Below are 9,755 nucleotides of genomic sequence, written 5' to 3' on the forward strand. Positions count from 1 at the left end.
CTACTTTCAATGTAATGTTATGATTTGAAAATCCTCCGCACTTGATAGTAGTTATAAATTTAGTTGAAAACATCTCATGGACTCCAAAAGTTCCTTCCTCAATGGAAATCGAATCTGAAGTAAGATAAGTTCTTTCTTCACCTAGCAAGCAATATAAAACATGATCATTAACCATGTCAGCTATCTCATTAGTTGGAGCAAGAATAGTTCTTTCTTGAAAATATTTTGTTTTCCATATGTGATTTACTACTATTGCATACATAGGGTCATCTCCTCCATCTATCAATGTCTCATGAAGATTTTCTACATCGACTTCACCATCATTTGGTTCACCATCATTTGGTTCACCAACTTTGCCATCTCCAATGTTCAAAATCCACCCTGAGAACTCCCTAATTTCATCCACATTGAAACATCCGTGAACCTGTTCTTATGTGCATATTCTTTGTTAATCTTAGCACGCGACAAAAATCTCATAAGTAATTAAGAACTGTTGATTGTTGATAACACAATATCTTGTTGTTTCCTTTGGGAACGACGGACAATATCTGTCTGAAATCACCCGGCGAAAACAACAACCTTTCCACCAAATGGAATATATTGAGTTACTGAATTCATGCACTCCATTACATCCTTTAAGCTTCTATCTAGAGCTTCAAAGCAATATTTATTCAACATAGGAGCCTCATCCCAAATGATTAGTTTTGTCCTTATAAGGAGAGTTGTGAGCTCCAATCCTGGCCTGATTGCTGAACACGTTGAATTCTCAGTAACATTTAAGGGAAGTCCAAATCTAGAATTTGCAGTTCTTCCTTGTGGAAGAAACAAAGAGGCTATTCCACTTGACGCGGCTGGCAAGACAATTTCCCTTCACAATAATCTCCACAGGTTTGTCTTACCAGTTCCTCCATAACCATATACGAAGAAGACGCCCCCTTCACCTTTGGATACAATAGTACAAAATGATCTCATTATAAACTCCATGTTGTTCAACCGTCAATCTCGAATACAGTTCTTTAAATTCCTTGTTAATTAGCTGCTCTCTATCATAAGATAACTCATCAATTATGAGCTTGTTTTGACCATATGAGATAATCAAATCATTTGGGAATGACATTTCGGTGAATCTCCGGAGGGTGCTACCGTTACTTTGTAGCTTAGCTTCAATGTTGGCGGGAGCTAAGTTAAGCAATTATTCATTAGTTAGGCGCAATACTGCAAAAACATTCACATTTGATCGTTACTACCAACGCAAACCATTTCGTAACAATAAATATTTATGAACAAATTGAAATAGAGTAGTGATAAAGATGCTCATATACTATTGTCTTTGAGAAGTCTTCGTAGTCTGAATAGGATATCATCAGAGAGATGGTGTCAAGTCTTATCCGAAAGAGCCTCGAGTTTTTTCAAACTGCACGACAAAAGTAACATGCTGAAAAGATTACGTAGATATTCACTCGATTCTCTAAAACTGGCTTCTATCATGGCGTCAATATACTTCTTGTCATCTTCTAATAAACCTCTGGCATAACATGCTTATTTGAAAGTCGAATATTGTACACCATTAACAACGCATATGTCTCCATAAGATGTTGCGCCTTTAACAAAATTCAACAGTGTCCTTAGGTAGATATTTTCACCAGCTTCTAGATTTAACAAAATTTAATAGTATCTTCATTTCATCTATCCCATATTTTATATCTCTTTTTTTCTCGTTTCTTAAGCATGCAAACATTTATATCTCTATTTTAATATTTACATGCAAATTAAGAGATAGATTAACAATTTCTAAAAGAAAAAGAAAAACATAATTTATTCATGTATTTATGCCAAGTGTACTCCATTTGGCCGAAAATTTTGCCAACCAAATTATAGATATAGTTCTTCTTCTCTCTATATATAGTTCTTCTTCTCTCTCTTAATTCATTCATACAAACTTAAACATAACTCTTAACTTCTTTCTCTCTCTTGGACCAAATATATATCTATATTATTATCTAAAGCAAAATGATAAATTCTACGTGTCAAGCTCATAATCACCGAGCAATTCTATAGCATGAGGAATGTAAAACTCTCATCTAGGGTGTCCACATTGGATTTGCCTAGGTGAAATCCAAAAATTAAAAGATTTCGAATTTTTAATTGCCTTAATTATGGTAATTTGAGGTAATCATTGATGATTAGCGTAAATTGTGGAATAAAAAAGGCAAGGTCGATTTTTATAATCTCCAATTATGTTAAAATTTGCCCGAAAATTTTAGGAATTCACTTCACATGGAATCAATCAATTACAATCTTCAATCATATGCAAGTTGATCACCTAAATCAAAATCATTCCTAATTTGGATGACGTGATTTTAGGGATTGATTCAATCAAGCTTTAATATGGAAATTCGTGATTTAATGATATTTTATTATATCTTTAAAAAAAAAGAGTAAAAAAACAACCTTTAATTTGCACTATAAATACCCTAATCATATTTGCATTGCACTATAACATCAAAATTCATAAACTCTAAACACGTTTTCATACATTTGAGAAAAAAAAATATATCAAGCATCATTCACCGTTTGCAAGAACATCCAATTTTCTGTAGAAGGTGAATTCGTCGCAACATCAAATGAGAAGATCAATTCGTTATTCATGGCTTGCGTGAATGAAAGAGTGTATCATATCTCACGTGATTGCTGAACATTTTTGCATGGGATTGCATTAGATTTTTTTGTAACAATGTTTAACATTATTTGTCTTCTTTATTTTTGCTTTGATTATAACACAATTTGTCATTAGTTTCATTACTTTCCTCTATATCATTATTTTTCTATCCATATCTATATTATTATCTAAATCAAAATCCTAAATCCTACGCGACAAGCTTTCCCTAAAATTAAATCCAGCCTCTCTCATTCTTAATCTTTCTCTCTCAAAACGAAAACATGGCTCAATTCAATGAAATCATATAATAATATTGGAACGATTTTACTAATTTCGAATGAATGAATATTGTTACATGCGTTTATTTATCCGAATTCGAAAAATAATGGATGAATTTTCCAAACGCGATGGAAGAAAGTTTCATAATCATCATCATAAAACATCACAATCGAGGTTTTGAGTATTGTTATGAAAGTATCATCGATCTATTTGTATAATATTTTAGTATTTGAATAATAGGAATAGATTTTTTTTAATTAATTATTTTTAAATTCATCCTGTAAATTCCGTTTTTTATTTTGTTATCATTTCTTTATGTATTTCATTGTTTGTTAATTCATCAAATGTAATCCTTATCCCTGTTGAATAATAATAAATTCATTTCTTTTTATTCTTTTGTCATATTTATATTCAAATTCGATTAACGATTTGATACATTTTGGTTGTTCTTTATGCAATTTGAAGGTTATTCTAGACTCGAACAATCATATTACTTCAAATTCTTCATTTTTATTAAGATTCCAACGCAATTACACATCATACATTCAATATTTACACACATTGTAATTATATTATACTATATAATTAGTCAACTACAAACAAATATATGAGGCAATTTCAATATTTTGTTTTCTTATTAATAAGTTGTTTTTACTGATAGGAAATTAGGAAAAAAAACAATTGAAAAGCAACGAAGAAATCTAAATTCAACCTTATAGTGGAAAAAAAAAGCTTATGATCATAACTGAAAAATATAATCCAAATGTTTTTCCTAATTTTATGGTCAAAGAAAATGAATTGTAAATCTGAACTTGCACTTTAATAATCGATTAATAGAAAAAAAAATCAGACTATTAGATCAATACATGCATGCAAGTTATGTGTAGTACTTTTACAAATTATATAAAAAATAAATTGTGTTGTACTTTTATTTTTCTTATCTGGTAGCTCGATATTTGCCTCAAACAATATCAAATACATTGTATATAAGTTATATATATCCTCTTCTTCCAAAAATATCCTCTTCACCTTCTTGATTTCCAGTTACTCCATTAATTCGATCTTTCCATTAAACCCTTCTTGAATTCCAGTTGCTAATTTCATTCACAAATCCATGAAATTCAGTTTGCATGTCTTTAATTTCGAGCTTTTGATCAGGAATGGAAACATATTCTAATCATTTTTTCTAACTTATTTGTGGACATTGTGCAGTATGTTTTTGTAGGTGTTACTTGAGAAATTATCATGGTCAAACCCAAACTAATTGCATACTCTTCCTTGAACATAACCTACTGCTACTCTTATGTAACTATTTTTACTTAGTCTTCTACTATATTCTATCCTAGATCTAATTGTAGATTCCTACTTTATCTTTTGTAATTATCTCTATCATTTGTAACTATCCTACGTAGTGGTAGGTTGTACTATATTCTATATATCCTAGATAGCAGTAGGTTGTATTATACTACTATATACTAGATCGATGTAAGTAATATATCATTCTACAATTATCATTTACAGAAAATTATCCAAGCATTTCTAATGATATAATTCATCATTTTTTACAAGAATTATATAGTTCATGATTATCTTATGGAGAAAAAAGTAAAGTCATTCTATTAGTATTGTAATTTCATATATATATATATATATATATATATATATATATATATATATATATTATTATATATATATATATATATATATATATATATACTCCTCCGTTTCCTAAAGATCTTCCCTCTTTCCGTTTAAGGGTGTTTCCAAAAGATCTTCCCTCTTTTGCTTTATTCCTTATTTGGCAAAACAAATTTCCCTATTTACCCTCTCATGTCACTATCATATGGTCCACCATTACATTATCAATTCAATTTCACTCCCTTTCTCTCTCCTACTTTAACCCCTTTTCATTTGTTTATTTATCTTAACCCCTTTCTCTCTCCTACTTTACTCACACCATGCCCCACACAACTTGATTTTCCTTGGTATTTGTAGGAACAGTAAGTGGGAAGATCTTTAGGAAACGGAGGGAATATATTATATAAATTTTTTTGTTTTTGTTTAGTTTTGTTTTCAAGCATACAAATGATAGTCAGATTACAACTATCGAAGCATACATACGAAATTGCTTTTTGTTTGTTTTTCTTTTAAATTGAATTCTAGCTAGCTAATGTGCTACAAGAAAAAAAATGACACCACATTTTAAATCATGTTATACTATTTGAAAAAATAAATTCTAGGCTTATTGTTCTTTTTAAGTATGATAGAATGATGATAGTCAAAGTTAAAAAAAAAAGATCACTTTATAATATGTATTTGCTTAACCCGATTGCAATCTTAATTGTTCTTTATTATATAATGATAGGTAAATTGTAGATTGAAAAAAAGTGAAGAAAAAGAGTTCTTCACAAAGCCATATTTAACAGTAAAAGATATAGAATATAAACTTACCTAATTATATAAGTGATGAAAAAGTAATTTCGTATACATGCATATACAAATTTTTTCCCTCAAAATCAACCCTTGATTCACTTGATATGGTTGAGATATCAGCCTTCATATACATGCATGCTCTTTATTTCTTTGAATTATGGATTTTTTTTTTGTTGGAGTGTATAAATCATTCCACCACTAAGAATTGGATTTTTTAGAAGATCGACTAGTCGGAAAAAATTAAATGGGTTTGCTTCATGATTATGCAAATGATATAATGAGAAATGGTGTTGAGTGTTGTAGTACGGAGAAATTTTTTCAAAACATGAAACGAAAGTAGATTAGGTTTGCTTCTGCAATGGGATTTTGATGTTATTGATGGTTTAGAAATTAGGAAGTAAGGTTGATTAAAGAGGGAAGTATTGGGTAAAAGAACTGACGATTATATGTTACAGGAAATTTTATTCCCTTTCTTTTGGTTAGTTTTATGAGTAAGGTTTTTTTTTTTTTTTTTGAGGGGAGGTAAGGTTTTTTTCTTAATGTTTATCTTAATAACATACTTCTTTTTTATAGTCAACTTCCACCTGTCAAACAAAAAAAAAACTATACTAACTGTTTTAAATAAAAGGTAAATAAATAAATTGCAAATATTTAGCTAATTAGACTATGTTCTAATCGAGTTATTAAAATAAATTTTAGTAAAAATAAGTTAAGTTCAGCAAATATAAGTTAAGTTCAGCAATAATAATAAGTTCAACAAAAATAAGTTAAGTTTAGTAAAAATTAATTTAGCAAAAACAAGTCAAATTCAGCAAAAATAAATTCAATAAAAAATAACTTCAACAAAAATAAGTTAAGTTCAACAAAAATAAGATAAATTCAGTAAAAACAAGTTAAGTTAAGCAAAATAAAGCTGAAAAAACAGTCTTGACATGACGATATTATACCATATCGAAAAAGACGTATACTTCTTCGTTATGAAATAAATGAAACACTAATCTCTTTCATATGAGAGTTTTTTTTAATAGGAGTATTTCACTTATTTTATAATGGAGGAAGTATATGATTAATATAATAGATGACTCAAAATTAAAAAAAAAAATGGTATTAGGATACATGACATGAAGTATCTATATCATATTATTATGGACCAAAATGTCAATCTATAAAGGGGAATTTTGAGATATTTTACCAAAGTAGTATATTATAAAAAATTATAATTTCATATTTTATATTTTAAAAAATAATTTTGCATTATGCATGGGTCTAGAAGCTATTTGATTCATCTTTAATCAATATTATATATATATATATATATATATATATATATATATATATATATATATATATATATATATTTATATATATATATATATATACTTTGTTGTGGGTACAAGTATTTATGAGAGTAGAAAAAATAATAATAGAAATAGATATTTGGGAAAATAATAGATATTTGGGGGTTATAGGTAAGAAGATATATGAAAAAAAAAAGGTAGTATTGGTAATTTTTGGTGGGTCATGATTACTTAATAAAGAAATATATCAAGTAAAAAGAGACTAATATTATTAAAATATGTAACAAGTAAATGTCTCAAGGATTGCAAAAGTTATAAGTGTTAGTGCAATAACAATTAATTGACACGAATATCTTTTATTTTAGATAACATGCGCGATGTTCAATCAATGATGTGTACACCGACATCAGACGGGTTAATTGATACTATATCACAAAAGAGAGGGGTTGAGCAAGACTACGAAATTCGGGAGCGGTAATGGTTGCATTAACGAGTGCCAGTAATAGTGCAAATTGTCATTTTATCTAAACCTCTTAATGAAGTAATGGGTTAAGCGGATATTTTTTCATGAGATAGGTTGAACTAGAGTGTTAGAAAATCTAATAAATGGTTTGACAAACTTAAATAAAAGAACAACCAAAGTGGTATATAATACGATACAATACCATTCGATTTATTTATTTTATTCCTTATTAAAAAAACAAAAAAAAATTAATAAATTTAGTCAAATTCATATAAGTTCACATAAAAGCTAATAATAATTAATGAGTTTGGATAAGTTTAGAAAAAGTCAGTTTAGCAAAAATAAGCAAAAAAATAAAGTTCGACGTACTCATAAAATAAGGTCTAATCAATTCTTATAATTTTGTTCAAATAAATTCGATTAAGGTCTAATAATGATTAATAAGTTCAAAAGGGTAGGTTCATTTCAAATGTAAGAAAATCGATGATTACATTATTAAGAAATTTAAACAATCATATTGATTAGTAGAATTTCCTTATATTATAATATTTAGATGTACAAAGTTATAATACAACAAGGATTGCAAAAGCTATAAGTGTTAGTTCAACAACAATTAATTGTCACGAATATCTTTTATCTTAGATAACATGCGTGATGTTTAGTCAATGAAGTGTACCCGAACATCATATGGGTTAATTGATACTATATCACAAAAGAGAGGGTTGAGCAAGACTACGAAATTTGGGAGCGATAATACTTGCATTAACGAGTCCAAGTAATAGTGCAAATTGTCATTTTGTCTGAACATCAGATCTTAACAAAACAATGTGTTAAGCCAATATTTTTTCATTAGATAGGTTGAACTATAGTGTTAATAAATCTAATAAATGGTTCAACATATTAACCATAAACTTTTCTCTTCTTGCATCATTATGTGGAATACTAAATGAGCTATTGTCAAAATAAATATCTCAACGTCACACTAGGAAAAAAGGAAGTTTATGTTGACAAAATAACATGAAAGGTTTTCAGATTCCTTTGATAGCTAGCAAGGAAGGAACAATTTACCACATATATGTTAGCTTTCTTACATATATTTTGTATGTTTCGTATAATTGTAGAGATTGGCAGAAAATGTAGATAAAGTAGGAGAGACATAATGATATCATTTAGATAAATTATTTTTATTACATACGAACTCAAAAAAAATATTTTGAGGTCATGACAGAATAATGTAAAAACAATCGAGTATAATTTAATCGGTACATTTTATATGATATTCTATGATATCTATCATTTATTCATAAATAAAGTATACTAATATTTTAAAATTAGGAGTAAAATTCATAATAAATTGGCCTTTATCCATATGAGGCATTAGGAAAGCATATAGTTTCCTACTTATGTGATTATACATTAACACTAGGGGAAAAAAGCAGAAGGGCTGCACTTTTGATAAAAGCGCAGTCCTATTGTTGAAGGGCTGTGCTTTTGTAAAAAGGCGCAGCCCTACAAAACAGAAGGGCTGCGCTTTTTCAAAAAAGCGCAGCCCTTCAATTGGAAGGGCTGCGCTTTTAAAAAAGCGCAGCCCTTCACCTTGAGAAGGGCTGCGCTTTTTTAAAAGCGCAGCCCTTCACTTTGAAAAGGGCTGCGCCTTTTTAAAAAGCGCAGCCCTACTAAGTGAAGGGCTGCGCTTTTTTTAAAAGCGCAGCCCTTCTTGCTTGGTAGGGCTGCGCTTTTTACTACTAGCGCAGCCCTACTAACTATTTTTTTTTTCGATGAGTTTTATGCGCGCCCTACAGTACTCCTTCCCACTTTCCCTCTTTCTTTCACCCAATAGTTTTAGTGCGAAAAACCGAGTGCACCACCACCACCACCTTGCGAGCCCTAATTCGACACACCACCACCACCCACATTGCTCCACCACTTTGCGCGACCACCACCACCACCACTACTACCACATTGGCGAGTTTTTTCGAGTGCACCACTACCACCACCACCACATTGCGCGACGGAATTCGAGTGCACCACCACTGCACCACTGCCGCCGACTTCTCTTCTCTTCTCTTCTCGACCTAACTCGACTGGTCCGCCCCCACTGCACCACTTCTCCACCATCACCACTACCCTTCTCTTCTCTTCTCTTCTCATTTCTTCTCCACCATTTGAGTGGTTAATTAGGTATGAATTAATTTTGTTTTTAAGTTACTTTTGTTTTTCTTAATTGAATTAAATGATTAATGTGCAATGTGGGTTTTGTCAATTGTAGGAAGAAGAGGCTAAGGAAGGCAAATAAAGTCCAAGTAGCTCTTTTCTCTTCATTGCTCGTCGTTGGTGTTAAGAGGTAACTAATAGATAGTTTAACATGTAGACAAAGTTGATAATTTATTGAATGTATATGTATTTTTTATAATGTATATATAATTATTTGTTGATATGAGATTGTATGAAAACGCAATGTGATTTAGCTATATATATGAAAATAACTAGTTGTTTGAATCATCATCATATATGCCTAGATACCCGTTCAAGACTTACTCATTAGGAGTAAGTCTTGAATAGTCCCCGGTTTGGGACTGTTCTTGGACGTTTGATCTCACTTAGGTGGTGAATGTGTGTCTTC

Source organism: Beta vulgaris, chromosome 1, assembly GCF_026745355.1.
Source record: "Beta vulgaris subsp. vulgaris cultivar EL10 chromosome 1, EL10.2, whole genome shotgun sequence".
Lineage (NCBI taxonomy): Eukaryota > Viridiplantae > Streptophyta > Magnoliopsida > Caryophyllales > Amaranthaceae > Beta > Beta vulgaris.